A 27,982-nucleotide genomic window follows, 5' to 3' on the forward strand; every position below is an offset into this window, starting at 1 on the left:
AAGCCAGGGCTTATGTCTTCTAAATGGATTGATGAATTATTAAATAGCACATAGCATAAATAGCACATCATAAAATGGTATTATTGTCTTGGTAATAACTACTTCTGGAGGGGAGGTTGAGAAAACACTCTGAGATGGTTTAGCAACTTAGGATCATAAAGTTAGTGATGGGTCAACTATCTCATTTTTTTTTACGGGGCAGTGGGGGTTAAGTGACTTGCCCAGGGTCACACAGCTAGTAAGTGTCAAGTGTCTGAGGCCAGATTTGAACTCAGGTACTCCTGAATCCAGGGCTGGTGCTTTATCCACTGCACCACCTAGCTGCCACACAACTATCTCATTTTACAGGTGTAGAAATAGTCTGGAGAAACTGAGGTTAAGTGACTTGCCCAATAATAATTGCTAATTAAATTATTAGCTATTTAATAACTAGCTAATTATTCATTTAAAATAATGGCTTGCATTTAAATAACACTTCAAGGTTCCAAAAGGGCTTTACAAATATTATCTCATTTGTTCCACACAATGACCTTGAGAAGCAGGTGCTCTTATTATCCTCACTTTACAGATCTGGAAACTGAGGGAGACAGAGATTAAGTGATTGGCCCAAGGTTACACAACTAGTAAGCAGCTGAGGCTAGATTTGAACTTGGGTCCTCCTGACTCAACGTCTACCACTTTGTTCACTGCTCTACCTAGTGGTGGAGCCAGTCCAGATTTCAATCCATGTTCCCTGACCTCCAAATCTAACAGTACAGGGTAGGCCAAAAGTCATGAAGCCATGGAGTTTCACTATTTAATAACTCCTTTTTTGTTTTTAATTTATAATACCATTGCATCATATACAACATATATATAGGAAGTATATATGTATATATATGAAATGAAGAAAATAATTTTCAAAGAGTTATGAAAACATCAGACTCCTTTCGTGACTTTTGCCCCGCCCCCCTGTATTTCCCCTGCACTTGCACTCCTAGAGAGTCATTTTGTCATCAATCATAGGCTCATAGATCTCAAGCTGGAAGAGACCTGACACCATCTATCCCAATAGCTTCATTTCACATTTAAGGGAAATTTGACCCAGGAAAAAGGAAATGACTTGCCCCAGACCCCACAGATAATAAGTATCAGAGGCAGGATTTGAATTCAAGTACTCCGACTCTGACTCTGTTTCTACTATACCACGCAACCTTCATCAGTTTCTCAGATGCTAATAGGAAGGTGGGAGAGAAATGAAGAACAGCTCGATTCATCCCTTGGGTTCTATTGCAAACAAGGTTGTGAGGAACTCTTTTGAGTTTTAGGGCATCGCCTTGAACTCTCCTTTCTCTCCCCACCTACCCTCAAAAAAGCCCAGGCTTTTGCTACCTTTATCTTCTTCCTGTTATTCCCAAAATCCATTCTTGAGATAACAAGGCAAGGTGTTAATGTATGCCCAGCTTAAATAGCATCTGCAGTGCCATTCTGCAGCTCACTGCCAATGGGGACTTAAAAGATCTAAATTTCTCTGTGGATTTTTGGCTTGTTTTGAGGTAAAGTAGGCCCTAAATCTGAGATGTTTGTGACTCAGAGTTGGCCCATTAATGCTTTTCCAGAAACACCTGGTGCTTGTTTGAGCTTTGCTGTAATTAAACTGTTTATCCCTGCTGCAGTGAGATGTGCCTTCTGAAGCCATGCCGCTGCTTTCAAGGTTAAACCTCTTCCCGAAAGATATGAAGGGCTCCAGTGGTCTGAATCACGGAGAATGCTGGGAGCCATAATCATTTCAGGACTTGAGTGATTAGGAAATATGTAAAGCACTTTAATATTTTTAAATTGCTCTATAGCACAGTTGGCAAGGAAACAGATTGTTCTGTTATTTTTCTCCAAACTGCAATCATTTTTCATTCTCCCCCAAAATAAATACTCAAGCCCACACCTCTCAAAAATAGGAATCTATTTTTTGGTTCCAATCTAATCACTTGAGTTCACACTCCCCAGTAAGGAGGGGGGGGGAGTCTCCTTTTAACAGGGCCTATCATGTTAGTTGCTTTACTAAGTCTTCATAAAAGTGTATAGCTAACTCTGCTCTCAACCTCCCTCTCCCTCTCTCGCTCCCTCTGCCTCCCTTTGCCTCCCTCTCTCTCTCTCTCTCTCTCTCTCTCTCTCTCACACACACACACACACACACACACACACACACATCCCTGTTACTTTAAAGCGCTACACATAATTTTCTATGACTTCCACTTCTTTCTGAAATGTATTGTTTCAGTATGATATATTGATTCAACTCTCAACCCCAATCATAGGGTCTGATTTCATCTGACAGCATATTATGGCACCATGAATTTGTAGAACATAGACATCACTTGTAAATTTTAAAATCTATTAATTTTTTAAATTTTTAAAGAAAGAACAGGGGAAGTTTAATCTAGAGAGGAGATGACTCAGAGGGGGCATAATAACTGTCTTCACATATTTGAAGGGCTGACAGAAAAGGGTTTGGGGGGGGGGTTGTTCAGAAAAGGACTTTTCTTTTGGGACCCCAGAAATCGCTATAAATTACCAAGAGGCAAATTAAGGGAATTTTGGCCCAGGGAAGATGTCAGTAGAAAGTTCCCAACAGTTAGATTTGTCCAAAAGAAGAATGGGTTTTCTCAGAAGGTAGTGGGTTCTTCAATGATGGAGGTCTTCAAAGGAAGCCTGAAAGATCACTTGTCAGCGATATTATAGAGGAGACTTTTGTTCAGGTCTGAGTGAGTCAAGATTGTCTCTGAGTTTACTTCCAACTCCAAAACTCTGATTCTTTATCTCATGTGAATATGTCTTGTGAGTTACATTTAAAGCTAACCTGAGAGAAAGAAAAAAAAAATATATATATATATATATATATATCCATTCATCTCCTACTATCTAATTTTTCAGGCCCAGGAACCTTTGGCAGCTCTTGCTGAAACTAGTGCATAGACCCTCACCCTAAATGAGCCAGTACTGATTATGAGTCAGGGAACTACAGTAGCAGCCATTTAGAACAGGCTTAGTGTTCCATCCATAGCTTTAAAACTCTGACCCAATGTGCTACAGCATGGGCTCTAGATCTACTCTACCAACTCCCACTGAAACTGCCAGGCCAGGTGCCCAGAAAGCAATTGTTACTTCTCTCCTTCTGGGTTCTAGGGAACTTTAACCCATGGAGGGTGGAAGCTCCCTGAGGTGCTGAGATATCTTTTTCTTTTTCTTTTTTTTTCTTAGTGAGGCAATTGGGGTTAAGTGAGAGATATCTTTTTCTAATGCTATAGCTGATGAGCCCACGATGGTGTTCTTCTCCCTCCCTTTGTCCTCCCCTACTCCATGATTAATCAATTGATATCAATTAATCAGTGAGAAATCATTATCTTTTAGAAAGGGATATTTAATAAGGTGGTATAGTAAGAAAAGTTGATATAAAACATGCCCAGAAGAGTCTGACACACTCTTTCATCAGTATTTATACAGTCCAGGAAAAAGTGAGTTTAATGGGGCAGCTAAGTGGCGCAGTGGATAGAGCACTGGCCCTGAAGTCAGGAGGACCTGAGTTCAAATCCAACCTCAGACACTTAACACTTACTAGCTGTGTGACCCTAGGCAAGTCACTTAATCCCAATTGCCTCACCAAAAAAAAAAGTGAGTTTAAGCTTAGAAAGCACATGGGACAATGTGGTAACATAGTTCCCAGTTGATAAGTCCATCCTCATCAAGGTCCCCTTAGGTATTGTCCAGTTTTTCTTGTGGGCTCCTCATAGAATTTTAAGGCTACTGTTCTCAGCCTATCTACTTTGTCCTCAGCTCCTGGAGTAAATACAACTATTCATTACTAGGACTCCAATGAAAAAGTCCAAAACTTCTTGCTCTCCAAAGTTTTCAAGGTCCTCTTCTGGTCAAGGGAGGAGACTGAGGCTCTACTCCTCTCCCCTACTCTAGTGATTCCTCTTAGAGGTTTGGCCAGAACTGCCCTCTCCTTGCTCACCACTGAAATCTCTTGGGTTCTGAGCTGATTTGCTATTTTATACAAAACCCAAAGGATGTGACCAAGTTCCTGCAGCCAATACTCACACTTCCTGTGGAGCCATGCATCTAATGGCTTTTTAGGACTTCTTGTCTAAGGCTCTTGATTGATTCAGTAGAGGTATTATTACTTCATTAAACTCATTACTTTTAACTAGGGTGGTATTTGATTGATTCAATTGATCCCTACCTACAGTGCTCTAAGTATTCTCACACTGTTGGAAGATAGAGTAAACACTGCTGCCGCTGATGATGATGATGATGATATGACAATTTCCTTCTGTTGAGGTTCAGCAGAGATTTATCCAACTCTTCAAAGTTGTAGAATTCTGAGCCTACTTAGGAATAAGAGACACATTAGTCCTCTTAAATTCTTATAAATGGCTGAGGGGTGACTTGTGGAATCATTGTAATGCTTTTCATGTCTTTAAAAGAATGTTGGGGGGGCAGCTAGGTGGTGCAGTGAATAGAGCACCGGCCCTGGAGTCAGGAGTACCTGAGTTCAAATCTGGCCTCAGACACTTACTAGCTGTGTGACCCTGGGCAAGTCACTTAACCCCAATTGCCTCACTAAAAAAAAAAAAAAAAAAAAAAAGAATGTTGGGGCAGCTAGGTGGCAAAGTAGATAGAGCACCGGCCCTGGAGTCAGGAAGACTTGAGTTCAAATCCAGCCTCAGACACTTGTTACTTACTTAGCTGTGTGACCCTGGGCAAGTCACTTAACCCCAATTGCCTCACCAAAATTAATTAATTAATTAAAGAATGTTACTAAATACACTAGAATATCTTTTTTTTTCAGGGCAATGGGGGTTAAGTGACTTGCCCAGGGTCACACAGCTAGTAAGTGTCAAGTGTCTGAGGCTGGATTTGAACTCAGGTCCTCCTGACTCCAGGGCCGGTGCTTTATCCACTGCACCACCTAGCTGCCCTAGAATATCTTTTATACCATCACAAAAATATAATATTCACAGACAAGTAATTCCCCAATTCTTTTTAGCACAAAGATTTTCTTTATTTTTAACCAACCTTTAGAAATCTCATTTTAATTTGAAATTTGGTTTTGATATAAATTTTCCAGTTTGCTCCAAACCCCATAGCACCACATCATTAAAGAATATTCCTTTTTTTCCTATGGCCTAGAACAAAGACCAAATTTGACTCCTTAAAATGCCCATATAGTCTTTCTTTTTTTAACCACTCACATTTACTCATCATCCCTTAACTTGACTGCTATCTGGGTCTGAGAGATGTTCATGGAAACCATGAAAGTATTTCTGGAGAATAATATTCTAATTATTTAATAACAGTTTTAAATAGCATAGAAAGTAGAGGAAGCATTTAAGGTAATGAAATTTCCCTTGACTGCAGCTAAGAGAGGACAGATAATATGGGGGCCTGCATTCATACACACACACACACACACACACACACACACACATTTACTCCTCTATTTTCACCAGGTCAGAAGGGAAACAGGAAGAGAAAAGCCAGATAGGTAAATGGAAATTTCAGCTTCTCCACTCCTAGCACTGAGGGGAAAAGAAGACTGGGTTCCAGCTGTCTCACCAAGATCCTTGTCTACTGGTTCCACTTATTCTCATCCATGACAGTGTCTGGACCATACTCTGTTCTTTCCCAACCCTGGAAAGCAGGGAGAGGTACTGGCCAACATAGATGCTGGCCAATATGGACTCTCCAAGGAGTGGTTTTTCTTCCTTGTCAGCCTATACAACTGACCACTCAAGTTTCTCAGTGGCAGTGCTTTCAAGGTCAAAAGCCATAGGAAATGAATAAGCAATCAATCAATCAACAAACATCTCTTAAGTGTTTGTTAAACCTATGAGCCAGGCACTATTCTAAACTCTGGAGATGTAAAAACAAAAACCAAAATAATTCCTACTACAAAGGAGCTTGCTACATATATCAAAAGATACAGGACATACATAAATAGATACTGCAGAATAAATACAAAGTAAATCATAAGCCACTTCACCTCTGTCTGCCTCACTTTAGTCATCCATAAAGTGGGGACAATAATAGCACCTTACAGAGTTAGGGAGATAAAATGAGCTCATATTTGTAAAGTTCTTTGAAAACCTTAAGGTGCTATATAAATACTAGCTGTTGTCATTATTAACTACAAATGAGAGAAAGAAACACAGAGGGATGGGACACTAGAATTTAGGAGGATCATGAATGGCTTAGTTGGTTCTTGATCTGCATCTTGAAGAAACTGAGGGATTCTTTGAGGCAGAGGTAAGGATGGAGGACAGTAGGCATGAGCAATGTCCAGTGCAAACACAGAAAGATGGAAGACAGAATGTTATGTGACAAGAACAAAGGCCAGTTTGGCAGAACCATAGAAGATGGAAAGAGGAGTATTACTGAAGCTGGAAAGATAGGTTGGGACCAGGTTGTAAAGGGCTTTCAAAGTCGGGGTTTAAAGTTTATCCTAGAGGCAATAAGGAGCCACTGTAGTTAACTGAGGAAGGGAGTAAGATGATCAGATGTGCCTTTTAGTAAAGTCACTTTGGTAACAATGGGGAAGATGGACTAAAATCAGTCACTCAGTAGTCAGTCAATTAACATTTATTAAGCACCTACTATGTATCAGGCAGTGTGCTAAGTGCAGGGGATACAAAAAGAAGCAAAAGACAGAACCTTCCTCAAAGAGCTCACAGTCTAGTGGAAGAGACAACAAGTAAACACATTTGTAAAATCAAGCTATGTACAGGACAAATAGAAAATAATTAACAGAGAAAAATTACTAGAATTAAGAGCGTTTGGGAAAAGTTTCCTCTAGAAGATGGAGTTTTAGTTAAAGCTTAACAAAATCAGGAAAGTCAGGGAGGGAAACCATTCCAGGTACTGAGAACAGCCAGAGCTAAGAGATGGAACAGCAAGGAGGCCAGTGTCACTAGATCAAAGATTATCTGTTAGGAAATACGACATAAGAAACCTGCAAAAGGCAAGAGAGGGCACGATTATGACGGGTTATGAATGCAGAACAGAGAATTTTATATTTGATCCTAGAGGCGATAGGGAGCCACTGGAGTTTATTAAGTAGGTGAGTGATGTGGTCAGACCTGTACTTTAGTAAAATTACTTTTGCAACTGAATGGAGAATGGATTACTATAGAGAGAGCAATATTCCAGGTGAAAAGTAAAGGGAGCTTAAACGAAGGTAATGGATATTGAGTAGAGAGGGGGTCAGATGCAAGAGATGTTATAGGAGTAGAAATATCAATTGATTGGATTTGATCAGTTAGGGGAAAAGGAAGGGAATAAGCATTTCTTTAGTGATTACTCTGTGCCTGGCACTATGCTAAGTGCTTTACAAATGTTATCTCATTTGATTCTCACAACAACCCTAGAGGTAAGTGAGGGAGAATGAGGATTGAGAACAACACCAAGGTTATGCACCCAAGAGTCTAGTAGATTGGTGTTGCCCCAACAGAAATAGGGAAGTTTGGTGGAAGAAAGGTTTGGGGGGGAAGGATAATGGAGTCTGCTTTGACACCTTAGGCTTGAGATTTCTCCAGGACATTCAGCTTGAAAAATCCAATAGGTAAGCATCTGCTAATTAAGCTGGAGCTCAAGAGAAGAATTAAGGCTGGTTTTGTAGATCCAAGAATCACCTGAATCAAAATGATAATTAAACTCATGGGAGTTAAAGAGGTTATCCAGAAACAGAAGAAAAGAAGTCCCAAGACTGAGCCTTGGGATATATCCATAGTGTAACGATTGGAATGACGCCACCTGCTGGAGACTTACTGTAGAAGAGTTCTGCCCATGAAGCGAAGGTTTTTGAGGGCAAGACCAGGAGTCTTTTCTTTGGCGTCAGGAAGTGACACGGGCGAGTGGGAGGAGGAAGGAAGAGACTGGCACTCGGTCTCAGGCTCTTCCCTTTGGACTCTGGTGGAGAGCGGAGCTAGAAATGTGCTCTCCCTTTAATAGATAGGAATCTAGGCCTTTTTCTCTCTCTTTACCAAATTCTTATTCTCCTTAATAAATGCTTAAAAGTCTAACTCTTGCTAAAGCTTATAATTTATTGGCGACCACTCATTAGATATTTTAGACAGTTTAGCTAGAATTTTAGCCCTTAACAATAGTTAGAGATTATGAGATGAATAATGAGCCACCAGAGGAGAGAGACTGAGAAAGAATGGTCAGACAGATAGGAAGAGACACAGAATAGAGCAGGGTCACAAAATCCCAGAGAGGAGAGAGTATCTAGGAGGAGAGGGTAATCAACAGTGCTGGGTAATACTTGCCCACTAATGAGCAGAAACTTCCTACATGCAGTCATATATATATATATATATATATATATATATATATATATATATATATATATATATATATATATATATCAACCCTAGGGGAGGAGAGATTGTTGCTCTTGTTGTTCATCCTTTCTCAAAGAGGACCATGACATTGGGAGGTGATGTCATGACTTGCAGTGAATTGGATTTAAGTGAGGGAGGACTGTGCAAGGTCACCAACCACACTCTCTCCTCCAGAGCTGTCTGGGTGCAATGGCAAGATATATATCAGCATGACTGGAGATGTCCCCAGGTGCAGTGGGAGGCCTTGGCCTTTTTAAGCTAAGGTCTTTCCTAGGAGAGATACATGCCAAAATAAAGGCTACAATAGGATTTAGGATTATTTAATCAAACCTTTATTTATGTAATCAAATTAAATTAAATTATTACTTAATCAAACCCCCACATGTGACATGTAAGGAAACTGAGGTCGCTCACATAGGTAATGAGTTGCAGAGCCAGGATTTGAACCCAAGACCTTTGACTCCACATCTAATATTCTATCCACTGTACCATACTTTTTAATGCTAAAGTGACCAATTAATTAGCAATGCCTGATTTAGCAGTTTCTATACTGCCTTGACACTGTCCAAGGTACCGCAATTGTCATAGCTCTCAATGCATACAGACCAATTACTTTCTGTTCCCTGTTACCTAGTTCCCCACCCCACTTCCCTCTTTGACTAGCCAAGAAGAATGGTATTATAATCAGGTAGGTGATTCAGAAAGTTGGATAATAAGTTTACCAAAGTAGTTTCAGCTTTTCCTCTTTTTAGTGAATTATAAGGAGAAAACTGAAAAGAGAAATTCTTTTGCTTAGAATCAATTTAAATCAATAAACATTTATTGAGTGCCTACTATGTGACATGCAATGTGCTAATACATTGTGGGGATACAAATAAGAAAATGAAAGGCAGTCTTTGCCCTCAAGAAACTTAAGTCTGATGGGAGAAGACATACAAAAGGAAGCTGTCAAGGAGCAAGGAAAGCTCTAGATAAAGCAGTATTTTTCCATGATCATATGGTCTTGTGCTCCCTCATAACATTTCTAGAATTCTCTTTCTCTTCTTTACATAACCCATGGCTCATTTACCAAAGCTGGCCTGAATTCAGTCTTGGGTAGTAGATGTCTTTGGTTTGTGCCTCAACCCAGATTTTCCATAGGAACATAAGAATTTGTCTCATACCTAAGTTTCCATCAAAAAGGAAAAGGAACCTCAGTTCCCATGCAAGCATGAAAGCTAACAAAATATTGGGAATAGGAAAGGTACTATTTCACCAATCAAAAAACGGGGGGGAAGAGTTTCCCTGAGGCCATAAATTGTCAAGCTAATTCCCTCTCCCATTCCAGATGTCCTTTACCTTCAAGGGTCCTTTGCAGTTCTCCTGATCTATATAGTATCACCTCATATGTCCTGCCCTCCCCTGCAAGAGTAAAGAATTTGTGGGTGCTAGAGAGTCAATGAATAACACCCTGCTACAGTGAGACCCACTTTCCCAGGAGTTTTAACAGTCTCTCCTCAGATTTATAGTACAAATCAAAGGTTGTGGCTCATCTAAATGTATAAAGAAAACAGAATTCTTACACCATTGATTTCCCTCCATCTCCACCTTTCTTGATTTGGCCCAGGCCATAGGTTCCACAGTACGACTATGGCAAGATTCAAAGTTGCTTCTTCTTTCATTTCTCTGTCTGTTACTGCTCCTCAGTTCTAGCTTCTTCAGTTCCCAGCTTGAACCAGGTCCCTGGCATAGTTAAGGAATTCCTCCATTTAACCCAGAAAGTACTTTGCTGCCATTATTTCATTTCATCCCAAGGGCCATGAGTTCCCTGGTTGCATGGGCTTCTCTCCAAGAAATTAAATCTATGTACAGCCTCTCTCTCTCCTTTCTGATCTCCTCTTTCATCATCCCTTTTTAAAGACCAAACCCAAAGGCACAGCTCAAGTATTTGTGCACTGGGGAAAGTGGACTACCCACAAATTAAGCCTATGCCAAAAAAGATACCACATTGGGGTGGCTAGGTGGCGCAGTGGATAAAGCACCGGCCCTGGATTCAGGAGGATCTGAGTTCAAATCCGGCCTCAGACATTTGACACTTACTAGCTGTGTGATGCTGGGCAAGTCACTTAACCCCCATTGCCCCGCGGGGGAAAAAAAAAGACACCACAATCAGGGGAACAATTAGGAATTTATAGCAAAATGCTGCCCTGGAAAGTGTCACAATAATATAAAACTCACAGCAATTCTCACATGGCTTCCATAAGTAGGGAGTCAGTCACTAACTAGAATTCTTCTGGATGCGGTAGAATGAACTTTAGCATCTTTTCTACTATTCTACCTTCCAGACCCTGGGGGATTGCCTTCTGACCTGTTGGGGTGCCCTAATGATCTGGTCACCTTATTATCTACCCTGCTGCCAAACCCAAGCTCTTTCCAACTGTCCAAATGACTGCATGTGTTGTTTCCCTCAATTATAATGTGAGCTCTTTGAGAATAAGGATTGTATCAATTTTCTACCTGTATACCCAGTGCTTAACATGTAGTAAGTGCCTAATAAAACTTTTTTCATTCATTCATGCATTCATTATCAAGGCATCACCAGAGGGAGAAGTAGCTTCTCCAGGACATATCTGAACATATCCCCTAAATTTATAACATTCGAAATCTGTCTTTTTGTATTTATTTCACCATAATAATTTTATTGTTAATTAAAAAGTAATAAATGTATAATTGATTATTATAACATAATTAATATAATAGCATACAAGATAACCTGAAAAATACTACATTTGATATCACACTTGCCCAAAGGGCATTATAATCCAAGTGACTGTCTTTGACACGCTCAACAGTTCTGAATATTATGTCTCTATATTTCCTCTTCACCTCCTTTTTCATAATAAACCTCCAGTCACTTAATGAGATAACAGAAAAATGATGCTAACCATATTTGGATTTAGGAAATATAGACAAATTTTCCCAGGAGTTACCTAACTTCATATCATCACAGCTTGTCTCCACCGTTGTCACTTCTCAGCTAGCACATTTGTGTCACATTAGTTCAAATTGGTCCTTGGAGCCTCCTGTGAACATTTCTCCTGCCTTTCTCAAGGACAATTGCTTTTCCTCATTTAAATATACAACAGATGTTTTGACATCTTGATATATTCCTTTCCATCACATGGCCAGCTCAGTTTAACTGTGAGTGCAAGGATATAGCTTTGGTGAACTGAACTTCCAAATAACTTAATTAAACGAGTCTTTACAAATAAGAATGACAAAAAAATCCCACCAGTTTTTTCCTAACTAACCTATTTTCCCTCTAGGTATTTAATAGTCAATCAATTAACATTTAATTCCTATTGGGTGTAAAGCATTGTACTAACAATTGTAGTTATTCTACAGAGGAATTAAAATACATAGTCTCTACCATCATTAGGTTAGCAATCTAGCTGGAGAGAAAACATACCCTTACATGACAAAACTAATGAACACTAATAAAGAAATACATTTCAGTGCTTGATTACAACAATATAGGGATATTTTCCACCAATATAGATCACAGCCCCTCCATACTGTAATAGACAGCTTCATGAGCTGCTATGGTTTAAAATGGGACAGCTAGATGGTACAGTGGATAGCATGTCAGGCTAAGATTCAGGAATAATAATCTTCCTGTGTTCAAATCTGGCCTTGGACACTAGCTATGTGACCCAGGGCAAGTCACTTCACCCTGTTTGCCTTAATTTCCTCATCTATAAAATGAGCTGGAAAAGGAAATTTCAAACCACTCTAGTATCTTTGCCAAGAAACCTCCAAATGGGGTCACAAAGAGTTGGACACAACTGAAAAATGACTGAACAACAACATGAAAAAATATATCCATTGCCTCCCACCCAAACTTCTGATGTTGAATCTCTCCATATTTAGGTCGACTGTTCCTTGGACAACGAGACAAATTGTCCATCACCCTCACCATCTTGTGATTTTTCCAGCTTAAAAGCTGCAAGAGGTTGGCCTCCCTAGACTCAGCCTTCATAAACCCATCACAGTGAGGGAATAGAGATAAGATGAAGCAACTGAAGAGTACTTCACAGAGGAACTTGTACACAACACATATACATTAGCATCATAAAAGCTGAGAGGATGTAGTATATACATATAAATAACCAGGTGAAGTCAATCATGGATGGCTTATGATAGGAAGTAAGTTTTTTAAAAGGTTGGAAAGAGTCAAGGAATAGAACTGAAGGAGGAAAAGCAATTACAAATATAGAGAATGGTATATATGAAATACTGAGTATTACTGCTTGCTCAGGGGAAAAAATTGTTTTTCACCTTGATGAGTGGGCATGTGGCTATTTGTAGACTGAATTAAAATGCTCATTGGCTTTCAAATTTTCTTAAAATAAAACAATGTTGTTATAAAGGATAGTTCTTCTTAGGTAACTGTTATATGTACCTATTAATATTACATACCCACATAAGTATGTAGACCAGAGGGTTCACTTATAGCTAACTTGGGTTTGAGGCACTTTGTATGTCAGAACCTTTTTAAACTCTAGTTCAAAAGCCCCCACCTCCTATGGGTCTACTCTTACTAGTCATTCAGAGGATACATAGTTCAAAACAAATCATTTAATTAAGTGGAAGCATCAATAAATGAATATAGGATTTATTAAACACTCACTATATACAAAACACTGTGCTAAGCTGTAAGGATACAAAAAGAAATCGTCCCTGCTCTCAGAGCTCTCACATTCCACTAAGGGAGACAACTTATACAGAAGGAAGAAGAAATAAAGAGTATAAAATAACAATAAAATATTCCCCATGTAAACTTGGTATTTACTCTCCCACAAATACAACTATCCATAGCACAGAAGACATAGATGAGAATTATGATGGGAAATACACACATGGAGAACACATGTGACCGGGCCACCCACATGAAGAGGTACACATACAGGGAACACATATGGTCAGAGAGAGAGAGAGACCACCCATGCCTCATACCACAGACCTGCTCATGTCTGATGGAAGACTTCTCAAATTACTTTCTACTAAGCATTATCCTCAACAGGTATCACTGTACTATTTTCTCTTGAATAGTCTGTCTCCGCTGCTCTTCAGCATCCATATTTCTTCACAGCCACCTGCTACTCTGTCCACCATCTTGGTGGGATGTTGAGGAGGGCAGAGAAGAGTTGATGGTACTATATTTATTAAGCTTTTTTCAGCAAGAATATGGCTATAACTCCTTCAGCCAATAGTAATGAACCACTTCCCCTCAGTCAAGTTGCCATATAAAATCTAGATTACCAGGCTAGGCTCACATCTGCTCCTTGAATCTTTTTGCCCTCTACTGTCTCCTCTGATTCATTCAGTCCAACTCTCATCTGACTTATGGTCAGAAATCCATTTTAGTTCTCAGTTGTTATCATCCCCACCCCCACCCCCAGCTGAGGGAAGTATGTATTTTCAGAGCTCTATTTCTTCAACTGGAAAAGGAGCTGAGTAAAATTGTTGTGAGAAAACTGCTTTCAACATCCTCCCCACCCCCATCATACTCCTCTGCTCTATGCAAATCACAAGAGCTAAGCTGGTTGGAGAAGACTGAAAAGGCATTCATCCCACTTCACCCAGCAACAAATTATAGCACTTTTTTTTTCTTTTGGCCTTTGTATATTCTTCTCCTGGTAAATTACATGGAGTATATTTAAATAGCTTCAAGATACACCGTTAGTATCATGTTAAACATCAGATATTAACATATAGTTATTGGTAATTATTCTAACTCAATTACACAGTCACATTATCATATCATGCAATAAACATAGGCACGCACATGCAGCAAAAAAGAGCACTTGTCACACAAAAACATAAATGAAAACATACATTTAAAATAAAACATGTTTCATATCATGCATAACTTTCAAATACTCAAAGGGATCTATGATCTTACTGATATGGTTATTTATTTCTCCTATGGGACAAATCACAAATTATCCATGCCTACCTATCCTATATGAATGTTATCCATGTCATCTCCCTAAGTTCCTCAGAGCAGGGTCTACTTGATGTGATGGGGTTCTTGCTTGTTTTCCCTTCACATTGAAAAGATACCAGTGAGGCAGATGGACTATACCTTACATAACGATCTCATGGTTTTTGCTCATGAATTTATTTTGTATTTATCTTGCATTATTATGCATTTGTATATTTTACTTCAGAGTATGGTCCATCGATAGGGAGCAGGCCTCAGAGTCAGTAAGAGTCTGGTTTAAGTCTCACCTCTGCCACATATTGATCACAAGTTCCTTAACTCTCACTGCCCCAGGTAATTCTCTAAGCCTAACTCTAAGGTTGCAGAAAAGGTGCCAATCTGCATTGATAGAAGTTCCTCATCAATGAGGAATACCAAGTTCCTCCTACACCAATAACATCTAAAGTCCAGATTTGAACAATTTTTAACTCCACTTCTTCATAATATCCTGTCTTGTAAGCCATTGCAACTGGTCACAACTACAATGCACTTCTCTATTGTTCTCTGGGTAATATTCCTTTTTAATCCTTCGGAGACTATAATGTTCCATTTCTTGTAACCATGCAAAACAACAGAAGAATGTTAGTGAGGGAGGAAAGGTGAACTTTGTTGTAATTAGAATCATGTTTAACTTACCAAAGGCAATCCAGCCTGGTCATCGATTTAATTCTGTACCCAATTCATTGTTCGCTTTCAGGATCTGTCCAAGCTATATAAAAATATATAGATATATTGATAGACTATTATTGTGCTTTGTTTTGTTTTAAGGATAGGGAGACTGATATGTTTGTAGGCACTAGGGAAGGGAAGGAGAAACTGAAGATTAGCAAGTAAAAGTATATGAAAGTGGAGCAATCTATTAGAAAAGTTGGGATCAAGGATACACATAGAAGTGATTGTCCTTGGCAAGGACACAGGCCAGAAAATAATCAGTGTTCAGGCAGTTTCCTCATATTATTTAGTAAATACTTCATATCACCTCAAAATATCTATAGCATCACATAAGGCACTTTCAATGTCTTAATCCTTCAGGTCATAAGATACTCCTTTAACAAGAAGTCCTCTTTGTGGCCCTAGGTGGTTTTCTGCTGTTCTAGACACTTAGCATCCATTTTGGAAGATTTGTTTTTTCCTTTTAAAAACACTATTCAATCACCACAACATTAAACAATATTTCAATGACACTTTGACATTTTTGTTTAGTCTTTCAGTTGTGTCCAAATCTTCTTGACCCCATTTGGGATTTTCTTGGCAAAGACAATGGAGTGGTTTGCCATTTCCTTCTCCAGCTCATTTTACAGATAAGGAAATTGGGTCAAACATGGTTAAATGACTTGCCCAGGGTCACACAGGTAGTAAGAGGCCAGATTTTAACTCAGGAAGATGAGTCTTCTTGACTCCAGGTCTGGCACCACCTACCTGCCCAGCAAAAGAATAATTTTAAAACAACTGATCTCACCTGTTTTTGAAAAATTGGAAAACTATGCTGTTTAATCACAGCTTTCTTTTCTTCTTTACAAATCATAAAGGCTGTACTGACTGGAGGAGCCTGAAAATGCCTGTAACATTGGCCCCTGTTTACTCTGTAAAAAAAAATCACCACTTGCTCTCTCTAGTGTTGTCTATCACCCCATATATGGATATAATGAAAGGAACTCTGAAGTGAGCTCTCTATCTGCTACATTATACATATCATCATGTACTGTATACATATGAAAAAAAGGCAGAAGACACCAATAGACCAGAGCTTGGCTGAGATGCTATTTTTGCTGAGGGGAAGTGGGGCAAAGTTTACCAGCCTTCTCCAATCAGCCTAGTCCTTATGCTTTACATAGAACAGAGGACAGGCTTGGGGGCAAGGTGGAAAGAGGGGGGAGAGGTTGAAAGTAGTTTCTTCACCATAATTTCAATCATTTCCTTTTTTATTAAAAAGAAGTCTCCCTAATTTAAAAAAAAACCTCCCTGGGGATACTTGCCCCTCCAGCCACGGGTTGTGATAAGAACAAAAAATGGTTTCTGACCGTGTGAGAGGAGAGTTGAATGAAGTCAGAAGAGTCAGTACGAGAACGAAGAATTCAAAGGGCAGATGTAACTTAAGACCATACACATATACATGCAAGGCACAGGCATATACAAACTATATCTTTATACATACCATAACTTAACATTTACATTTGCATAGATCGTGTATACAACACATACATGTACATATAGATTTCCATGTTTCAAGTGTGCATTGTTTTGCATGTGTATACATGTATCAATATGTTTCATATGTGGCTATGACATATATTTAGTATATTTATGCTTTTGTAGAAGATTCGCATTTAAGAGATGAGGAAGAGGCAGCATGAAAGAAAAAGAGTGCTTTAATCTATGTATTCAAATTCAACATAGATCTCTCACTGAGAGTAAATTTTCCTAAATGTCTGGAGGCCATTTTCTCTATAAGCATTGGTTACAAAATGGGAAATGTTTTTTCTCACTTCTATAAAGAAAATCCCATGGGGCAGCTAGATGGCGCAGTGATTAAAGCACTGGTCCTGGATTCAGGAGTACTTGAGTTCAAATCCAGCCTCAGACACTTGACATTTACTAGCTGTGTGACCCTGGGCAAGTCACTTAACCTCCATTGCCTGCAAAAAACAAAAAACAAAACAAAAACAAGAAAATCCCAGTAAGTTCACTTCTGAGTTCAAGAGAAGCTCATCTTCATTGTATCCCAAAAAGTGTTTATAAAATATCCCTGAAAAATCAATATTTTTAGCCTCATGACAATGGAAAAAACTAAACATTCAGGCATCTAAGTGGTATAGTGGATAGACCACTGGGCCTGCAGTCAGGAGATAAAATCTAGCCTCAGACACCTCCGTGTCACTGTGTGACCCTGGGCAAGTCATTTAATCTCTGCTTCGGATTCCTCAACTATAAAATGGGAGTAATAAAAGCACCTCCTCACAGAGAAGTTATGAGGAGAAAATGATAATATTTAGAAGGTAATTAGCATAGTAACTGGCACTGAACAGGTGCTTAATAAATGATTATTCCCTTGGCTTCCCCACTAAAGTAATGTGAAATATGTCTTTCATTTCTGTCAGATAAACATATTTAAAGAGCTCATAAGCAGATGTAAACAGATCATAAATAGATCAACAGCTCATATTCCTATAGTGCTTTAAAATTTATAAAGCACTTTCCTCACAACAGCCTGTGAGACATGTGGCACAAGTATTGTCACCCTCCCCACCTCCTGCCCACTTAACAGGTGAGCAAACTGAGGCAAAAGGGGAACTAGTTTGCGGGAGGTCAGAGCATCAAAGCCTGATTTCAAATCCAAGCTCATTCCACCAAACCACTCTGACCGTCAAGAACCAAAGTCTTCAAAGGCTGAAGATAAAATAAAATAAAATTTCAAAGTCACCACAAGCATGTTTGTGGAGATGGCAGAAGTATGGATGTCTAGAAAGAGGAGTCAGTGTTGCTAATGTCAGTCATGAAGTAAAGACAGAACTAAATAGCTCCTTTCCTTTGGGGACTTTAAATCATTACTTCTCAATTTCAAAGTTAAAGATGGGAAAATTGAATTTCTTGCTCTTTGTGTTACAAACATGACAAATACACTTTGCCAAAAAGGGACTGAGAAGGTGCTTGCTAAGGTAAATTGTTTCCATGTGAGGGAAATTATCTATTTTAGATGATAAAGACTCTTCCTTTGAAGTCGAGGTTGCATGGGTGGTGGGCCCCAAATTGATTTTGATGACATTGCAACTTGAAACATAACAGAAAGAACCCACTAAAAGGAGCAGGCATTGAAGCTATATTAAAGTGTTGGAGTCTTGTCTCTGTACACCTCAAGAAAAAGGACAGCCAGGGATTGTTAGAAGTGGAGGACACTCTCTTCCCTTCTGTGATGCCAAAGCAGATTTTCAAATCAAATGAATATTTGAGTATTTATTTAATTATACTAAATTTTACCACAAGTGGACATTTAGTTCTCAATGTCCTTAAATATACCTCTAAATTCATACTAATTGAATGTGAGGCCTTGGGAATTTTGGATAAGGACTATCCTCTCATCTGGTTGAATACTGATTGTCTTTAATGTTCTATTTGAGGCTAATTTTATCTAACAAGAGCAAAAGGGTGCTCTTAGGTTGGTTCACAAGGAGATTTTCCCAGCTGTGATTTGTGATGCGCTCCCTCCTATCGACAGACAGCATTATAAATACGTGTCTAAACTGGATTCGCATCATTTCTCTAAAGGTATCACCATGATCAGACCTCTCAAATGTAGCTTCTTCAAACCTATTCCCTCCTAACATCCAATTTAATAAATATTTATTAAGTGCAAGGGCACTATTGAGATGAGGAGGAAGAGAAGCATAACGGTGAATAAAACATCTTTTTTGCCCTCAAGAAGTTTGTTATCTAAGTAGGAATATAAATTAGGTATACAAACTGCTATTATACAAAGCAGACAATAATAAATGCCTAGAAGCACAAAGCTGAGAGGAATCAGGGGAAGGTCCATGGAAGGTGTGATATCTGACCTTGGCCAGACTTCCCAAAATTAACAGGATGTAGGCTTCAAGTTCCCCTTCTATAAAATGATGAAGTTAGACTAAATGATCCCTAAAGTCCCTTCTAGCTCTAAGATCTATGATGTTATTAAGCAGAGCTTCCAAAATAATTCTGCAGTGGCCAGTATTTAGGTCCCATATGTAATTATCCTTAGCATCCTAATAGGTTGCCATATCTACATTGGGAGTTTTTCTTTCCAATATTGGTTAAAGACTTGTGCTTGAATTATTTAGAACTAATCTAAGTAGTTTCAGATGTTGGCTCCACAACCCCAAAGTACAAAACAAATTGGTCTCAAATACTCAAATGGATCTCTGATCTCATCGATTTGGGAGTTCCCTCCGAATATGCAAATTGCTTTAAAAAAATGATAACATCCTCCCACACATATTTTATACAACTCTTATCCTTGAAGTCTCATAAATTCATCCTATGGGAGCCACCAAATGGTCCATAAGCCTTCTCAGCTTTCTCTTTATAACATGAAGATATCAGTGACACACTCTGGCTGTCCAACTGTCTATGTTGAGTTGTTTCAGTTATGCCCAACTCTTCATAACCCCATTTTGGGGTTTTGTTGGCAAAGACACTAGAGTGTTTTGACATCTTCTCCAGCTCAATTTACAGAGGAGGAAACTGAGGCAAACAGAATGAAGTGACTTGCCCTGGGTCACACGGCTAGCAAGTGTTTGAGGTCATATTTAAACTCAGGGAGAGGAGTCTTCCTGACTCTAGGCCCAGCACTGTATCCATTGTGCCACCTATATATACATATCCACTTTTATCCAGTTGGTCCTTATTATGGTCAAGCCAAACTCTTGAGTGATTACAGATTTCATTCAAGAGGTTCTAACAGCACAAGATCATCCACAAACAGAGGCTTCTGGAGGAGCTGTCCATCCACAAAAAAATCCCTCCTTAACTTGGACTTTGTCCTGATCTTCTCTATCACAGCATCAAACACCTTTGGAGAGCATATATCTCTCTGTCTTATGCCTTATTTGATGTTTATTACCAAAGACTTAATGAACAATGGTTTTTTGCTAAATATTTCAAGGAACCTTGAATGATTTTGATGTTTGGTTGAGAGACAGTTTGTTGTAAAAGAGGCTGTAAGGGCTAGTATATTGTTCCACCTATTCGATTTTTTTTTAGTTTGTTTATAATCAACAAAAATATGTACAATGGAATTCTCCACATCTCATAGTTAATTTTGAAATGGTATAAAGATGTGGTCTATTGTTGAGTACTACTGGTGAAAATCTCTTTATTCTCTAAGAATATCTTCATCAAAGATGCCCTCGATTCATGTGTGACTCCCATGAAGATTTTGTGTAGAAATGAGAGTTATCATTGTTCTTTCAGTTAACTTTTTTAAACATTAACAAGGACCAAGATTTTTTTAGACCTTTAGTATCATCCCCTCCTTCAGGGGATTTGTATATACACCCGACAGTACCCTCCCTCTAACACAGATCTCTTTTCTATGTAATTTAGTCCTGTTTTGTTCTCTTTAGTGTCATTTCTTCCTCCTCTATAAACACATCCAGGACTGTGATGTTTAGCATCCAAGTTCACTATTCTTGATAGAGAAAATTATTTGTTCTAACAATTTTTACAAATATTTTTTTTTAATTTTTCTCCTTTTTTACCTTCTATTTTCATCCTTAAATGTCCTTGGGAGCCTTTGCTTAGTAGATGTCTTGCCAAGTGTTCTTTAAATTAGTTTTCTCCTCCACTTTCTCTTTGCTTTATGAGACAGTACTGCTCATAATTATCTATCATTCTTCCTTGTAATATTTTACAAACAAGTTTATATTCTAACCAAGTGTCATATTTGGCAGCCATCTTCCTCCATTTGGCAAGTAAGTCAGATGTTTGCTGACTGAGGCACTTTCCGGGTCCTTTTAGGTTTTTTTGTAGGATTAAATTGACCTTGATTAATCTGGATAAAATCATTAGGGTCAGTATTGATATCATTTCCATTGTCTGTTTCCCATTTTGATTGTCAATTCCTTCTTTAAATAGTTCAAGGTTTAGTTATGTAGAATATATCCTTTTTTCATCACTTTTTATTCTTTTTTACTAATTCCAATTTTAGCTCTGACAAGTTGATGAAAGGACTATATACAGATAGCTGAATCAGGCATAACTCCTACACCAATTACAAGTCTTTTCTATTCTTTTTCCTAGTCTATTTTTTTTCTTTATGCTTTTAATTTGATGTTTGCCATGTCCAGAACCTACTAATTTTTTCTCAAAAAAATTCATGATCAAAAGGGATGATGTCTCTGTATGATTTGCAAGTCTTTGACCTCTCGCATTCCTTCTTACTGAACCACGATTTCCCATATACTTCATATTTTCCTCACTTTACGTTACCTTTACATTAAAGTAACCAAGTATCTGTATATATGTTGATTTAATTTGGAAGGTCTTATGAAGTCCTTTGTAGAATTTTTCTATCCCCTTATTCTCTGCAAGTGATACTGGGTTTTTTTAAAAACTGTAATTATTTTCACTATTTTCACAATGGTCTTTTTGCAAATACTTATCATTAGTACTTCAATAGGTGATGATCAAATGTCCCATGAAATAACATTTCTTGTTGCCTTCCAGTATGCAATAAAACCCACTCTGCCAAATTTTTTCTTTGTCTCTCTCTGAAGAGTACCTGTGAACCATTTTTCTTTTTTTACTTCTGGTTTCACTTATAGACAGAATGTCAAGATTGATATAATTCAGGTCATCTAGTAATACGGCATATACACTTGTTGGTCATTTGACAACTTGATCAATTAACTGGAAATTATTCAGGTCTAAATCTTCTAATCAGTCACTCCAGCATTCAATTCTTCTATATCCCATTTCCATCAGTGGTAGATTATTCCCAAGAATTTCATTGCTAGAAAGAGGTATACACTCTATTCTTGATATTAATAACACTTGTGAGGATTAATTTATGAGAAACTCAATCAGAGAAAATAAAAAGTGGCAATGCAAATACCGACCATAAAATCATACATGCAGTTTCCTTCTTCTAGTGATTACTTTGCTTCTTTTAGAATAATAATAATAACTCAAGTTTCTAGAGCACTCTAATGTTTACAAAGTGTTTTTCTGCACAGCAACCCTGTGTGGTTGTTAATGCAAAGATTATCATCATCATTTTGCATATGGTAAAACTGGGCAGTAAATTGAGCATAGTCATTTAGCTGGCAGTATTCAAACCTAAGTCCAAATTATCTTTCCCCAACTATGTGGTGCAGTGGATAGAGTGTCCAGACTGGAGTTAGGAAGACCAGAGTTCAAATCTGGCCTCAGACACTGAGCAAGTCACTTCATCCTGTTTGCCTCAGTTTCCTCCTGTAAAATGAGCTGGAGGAAATGATAAGCTACTCCAGTATCTTTGCCAAGAAAACACCAACAACAACAACAAAACACCACACTGTCTTTTTTAATGCCAATTGCCTTTTCCTTTCTTAATCTTCTTGAGGGTTTTTCTGACAACTATCTTGTTTTGTTTTTCTTTTTTTCATTATTCAGTGGGTCAGCTACAATGACTTCATTTTTTTCTTTTTATTTTCCTTTAGGAAGAGGTCTGTTTATTATTTTTGAGAACTTGGATCTCTTTCTCTAATATAATTTCTGGACTAATCTTTCTGTCAGTCAGGCTCCTAGTTGAGCAAAAGTCATCATAAATGGCAGAGTTTCTAATTACAGTTTTGGCATTTGAAAAATATTACTCTCCCTTCTATGAAGAGAGGGCAATCGCACAGCAGAGCACTTAACTTATTTCCCTTTTCAAATTCTAGCTCAGATCTGTGATGCGTAGCTTACAAAAAGTCCATTAACCTTGAAGAAGGAAAAACTCATTTAGATTACACTGGCAAAATTTTGGAAACACAATTACTGATTTTTAAATTTCACTTTCAGAAAATACTTCCATAAGACCTTGGTGGGGTAAAAGGCAAGGAATGATTAGAAAGCCATGGTTGCTTCAGCCTTTATCCTAATCCAGAATCTTTACTTCACCCAAAAGCCATCACCTATTTAATCTAAAATGCACAGTCAATTGTTTTGGAGCTGCCTCTGACTTTTGACTCCCTTTTTAGCATTTTAAAGCCAGGCTACATTTTGGAGCCAAAATTTAAAGCTGGAAGGTATACATATACACACATATACATACATACATATATATGTGTGTGTCTATGTATGTCTATGTATGTGTGTGTGTGTATATATATATTTGTATATGTATATGTATATATGTGTGTGTGTATATATATATATATATATGAGATCATCTAGTCCAAACTTCTAATTTTGCAGAATTGAAACTTGAGGCATAAATACCACCAATCCTGGGAAGCCTAGCAGAGACTTGGTCAACAATACCATCTCATATGGAAATTTTAAAATAGGAACAATTTGAGTGACAATAAAAACTTAGATGAAATATAGAGAATTGTGCCTTTTCAATTCTTTTGTGTTACCTCTCACTTTTTATAATGGCTTTTATTTGTTTTAGATAGGGATGTAGGTCTGAAAAAAAATGAAACACTAGTGTGATGTGCATTTTATCGTCTTTACTTGTGTTTTTTCCATTTTTATTTTGTTCTCCTGCCATCACCTACTTCTTACTTCCCACATTATCTTTCTTTTTTCCCTCCTGTGGCATCTGCTGTTTTTGTTTTGTTTCCTCTCCTCCCCCTTAGGACGTCTTCTCTGTCTGCTTTTTCCAGACTATTTACTGTCCAGGTGCACAACAGTGAAGGAATCCACCTGGGGGTAACAGCTCCAGCTGTGAGCACACACTGTGGCCCTATTCAATGCAGCACTAATTCCCTCTGACTGACAGAAACCACCAAATCCATCCAAGCTGCAAGACAGTCTCTGGGAGAGCTTCCAAGATGTGGCCTCCATTTTCTTTACTAGCATTTTCATGCCCCAGCTCCAAAATGCAGCATTCATTTTCTATTCTATTTGCTGAATCTTTTCCTTCTGGTGATCATGCTGAAGACGTAGCACCCATTCACACTTATGGGTTGGTTCCCCAGAGAATAACTGCTACCTCTCAAAGGTTCTAGCCATCCTCTTGATACACTGTAGCTCACAAACCCCCAAAGGTATTCTTCCATCGTCAGTCAGCCAATAGACACAACAATCTATTCGAAAGGCCTTTAGTAAGATAACAATAAACACTGTGCCTGCAAAACATTCCCCTCCATAAACCTGGGGCCTGGTCTCCCACCAATACACACACAGAGTTTATAGGAAGCCTGGGCACAAATGCTAGTGAGCTATACAAATAAGTTAAATATTTGACCAAGTCAACTCACATCTCCTGATATTATAGGGTCTAGAATTCCTTTCTGTCTCCACAGAGTTCTCAGGCAGAATCATGGGTGGTATAACAACTGTGCTGAGTATGGTTACTAATCAATGTATTTCCCAAATCATTCTGCCACTAGATTGGACATAAACCCCACTGAGCATAGTACCTCTCTCTGGTAGACTCCCTTAGGCTTACTACTCATGTGCAGATGTCGTTTCTTTCACCTCCAAATCCAGCTACAATCCTCAGCTGGGGTAATTCTGTGCTCTTTTAGGAAAGAAATAAAATAGAGAGACCTGTAGCTGAGGACTTGGGGCAAGCCTTTCCATTTCTGCTCCCTTAGGGCTTGGGTTCTGATCCTTACCATCTCCCATTTTGAGAGGTGAGAGGGCAGGAAGTTAGCTTTTCCTGTCAAGAATTCCACTTATACTTGACTGCATCCCCTAGTTGAGAGGCTGCACCCTAACTTATGGTGACTACCCAGTACATTACTCAGGTCTTCAAGCTAGGCCAAAACTAGGCAATGGCCATGTGTCCATTGATCACCAAATAATTCTGAGGTTCAGGGTTCTACAGTGTTTCTGTTTGTTTAACTGTTAGGTTCTGCAACTGGTCTGTGCAAATGAGTGAGTGGATTAAAAAAGTAGTGAAATCCATTCTCTATGCTCATCTTTTCATATGCATATTACCTACTTAGAACCCTATAACCTCTAGGAGGTATAGAATGAACCTTGTTGTTATTGTTTGTTCTTCCTTCTGGAAGAGAACCATGACATTGAGGTGATGTCGTGAATTGGAGTGAATTTAATTTGAGGGAGAGCTGTGCAAAGTCACCAACCTCACTCTCTCCCCCATAGTCATCCGGGTCAGATGGCAAGATATATAGATAGAGAAAGAGAGAGAGAGAGAGAGAGAGAGAGAGAGAGAGAGAGAGAGAGAGAGAGAGAGAGAGAGGGAGAGGTACAAATATAGGTATAGATACAAATAGAGATAGAGATGATTTAGATAGAGATATAGGTACAGATACAGATAGAGATGATAAAGCTATATAGATATAGATGATATAGATAAAGGTACAGATATAGATATAGATTAGATATAGATATGGATATAGATAGATTAGGATGACTAGAGATGGCCCAGATGTTTAAGGTTACTGGTGTTAAGTGATTTGCCCAGGGTCACACAGCTAGTGTCTGAGGTGAGATTTGAACTCAGGTCCTCCCAACTTTAGGGCCAATGCTCTATCCGCTGTGCTACCTAACTGCTCTATAAGATGACCCCCTCACATCTGAAAGGGAGTTTGCCCTGTTCAAAGAGGAAGTACAATGTTCAAGGATACACCCTCACATTTATTTCATTGTCTTGGTAACTTACCTGCATGTGACCTACAAATTTGCTAAAGTCTAAAAGGGGCATACCCTTACATAAATGGAAGTATTGAATTTCTCTCCATAGCATGGCCAAGCATTTCTCCCTTTCCCCTCAAATGTGCTTGTTTCTTCCTTTCAACTGTAGTGCAAACAAAGATGTGGCCCCTGCAGAATAGTATATACTAATTTGAGAGAAACATCAGGAATCATAAAATAAAAGAAGAGATAACTAGACTTAGGTTTGTTAAAATATTGTGATTAAATAAAAGCAATTGGGCATACAAACTGTAAAAATGTGATGTTTTGAGAACAAATATTCATGTTTAGAATGTCTTCTATTTTGGAATTTTAATTCGGCTATTAAATGCATGAAGTGTTGACAGTAGCATAATGAGACCGGTTCTCCAATTGCCTTGTTCAAATCAGTCTTATTGCTTTATAGCTGTAACAATGTTTGCTGGGCTGGCGAGCAGGCAATCAAAGCCATCAGTCATGTTATTCCCCACACACTAACCTTTTCGTGAGTTGCATTGCCCTAGGATTCACTTCTCTTGTGGTATGATTTTCTAACCATTTCTTTGGGGCCCCCTTCTTCTGGGATGTGCCTTCCTTTTAAACTGGCCAAACAGCAAAGAGAAAATATCCTTACCTTATCCACCCATCCGTGACTCCCACAGTGTTACTGCTTCATGTTCACGCCCAGAGAAAAATCAATAAATGCATTCCCTCTACTAGGGAAAGCTGTTTAAATAAATTAATAATGCTCTCTATCCTTTGAATACAAGCCCCCAGCCAGAAATGTTGTTCTGGCAGACACAGCAGTTTAAATACTTACCTATCTAGCCCTTTCCCAATAGTATCCTCTCACACAGAAGGGAGATATACACAATACTCCATTCAAGCTTTGGCCCACATAATTGAAAAAGTTTCTTGATCAATAGCTTTATCATATTTGCTGATTTAAGATAAGAATATAAACTTTTTGGGGCAGCTAGGTGGCGCAGTGGATAAAACACCAGCCCTGGATTCAGGAGGGACCTCTTGAGTTCAAATCCAACTTTAGACCCTGAGCAAGTCACTTTAACCCTCATTGCCCCGCAAAAAAAAAAAAAGAAGAAGAAGAAGAAGAATATAAACCTTTAAACATAAACACTTCCCAAGCCCTCAGGAAAGCATCTTATTCAGAGAAGGAAAAGGGGAGAAAGGGAAAGAGGCAATTAAGATCACTAGATTATAGGCATCATTCACATTTTCTTTGCTTGTGACTTCCTTCAGCCATTTGACACTTTCCATTTATTCTCCATGGCAGTCTCTCCCTAGATTGCCACCTGCCAAGGGCTTGCTACTTTCCCTGTTTCAGGCTCCCCAAAGTCCTTTCAACCTCAAGTTTAAGACAATACTCTTGGGGGTGGAGTGAGCAGGTGGAGTATCAAGTAGGAAGATTCTGAGAAATTTCTCTCTGAACCTACAGGCTTCCATCTTTAGCCTACAGAATCTTGGCAAAAATAACACTACATAGCCATACCATGGATTCCTATTTGTGGAGAAGTTCATATAACCATGAGCAAAGATATTAGAAAAATTTTATTGGTCCAGACACCTTCCATAAATATGTAAGCAGATCATGAAAACATGGAAAAGCTAAAAGTGTATCTTTCAGGAAGTGAATATATGTGTGGGTGTGTATGTGTATATATATATATATACACACACACACACATACATACACATATATATACATATCTATATCTATATCTATATCTATATCCATCATATTTGATGGCTTAGCAACTAATTGGTTGTGACCAGAATTGAATCATTTACCTTCTCTAAGCCACAGCTTTCTCATCTGCAAAATGGAGACAATTAGACTTGCACAATTCACCTCACATGGCTGTTGGCAGGAAAGCATTTTGTAATCTGTGTAGTCCTGTTTAAATGTGAGCTGAGATAGCGTTATACCATGGTTGACAGGAAGTGACCATTGAAGTACCTTTGCATGTTGACTCCTGGTTTATAGAGCTACAACAGTATAAGGCCAGCAAAAGTCTTTCCTTTATATACATTATTTTAATGTTAGTTTTATTTTTCATGGGTAGATAATTTTTAAAGATTATTCTAAAATCCTAAATAATTGAGAAGTTCATTACTTAAAAAGTTTGTGGGGGCGGCTAGGTGGCACAGTGGATAAAGTACCAGCCCTGGATTCAGGAGTACCTGAGTTCAAATCCGGCCTCAGACCCTTGACACTTACTAGCTGTGTGACCCTGGGCAAATCATTTAACCC

The 27,982-nt window shown here is 38.5% G+C and overlaps 1 protein-coding gene across 4 annotated transcripts in view; it reads left to right on the top strand.

The window, feature by feature from the left end:
• SLC24A2 (solute carrier family 24 member 2) overlaps positions 1-27,982 on the top strand; it is a 345,977-nt gene that overhangs the window by 172,281 nt on the left and 145,714 nt on the right. The window lies entirely within an intron of this gene.

This window comes from Dromiciops gliroides, chromosome 1 (assembly GCF_019393635.1).
Source record: "Dromiciops gliroides isolate mDroGli1 chromosome 1, mDroGli1.pri, whole genome shotgun sequence".
Taxonomy (NCBI): domain Eukaryota; kingdom Metazoa; phylum Chordata; class Mammalia; order Microbiotheria; family Microbiotheriidae; genus Dromiciops; species Dromiciops gliroides.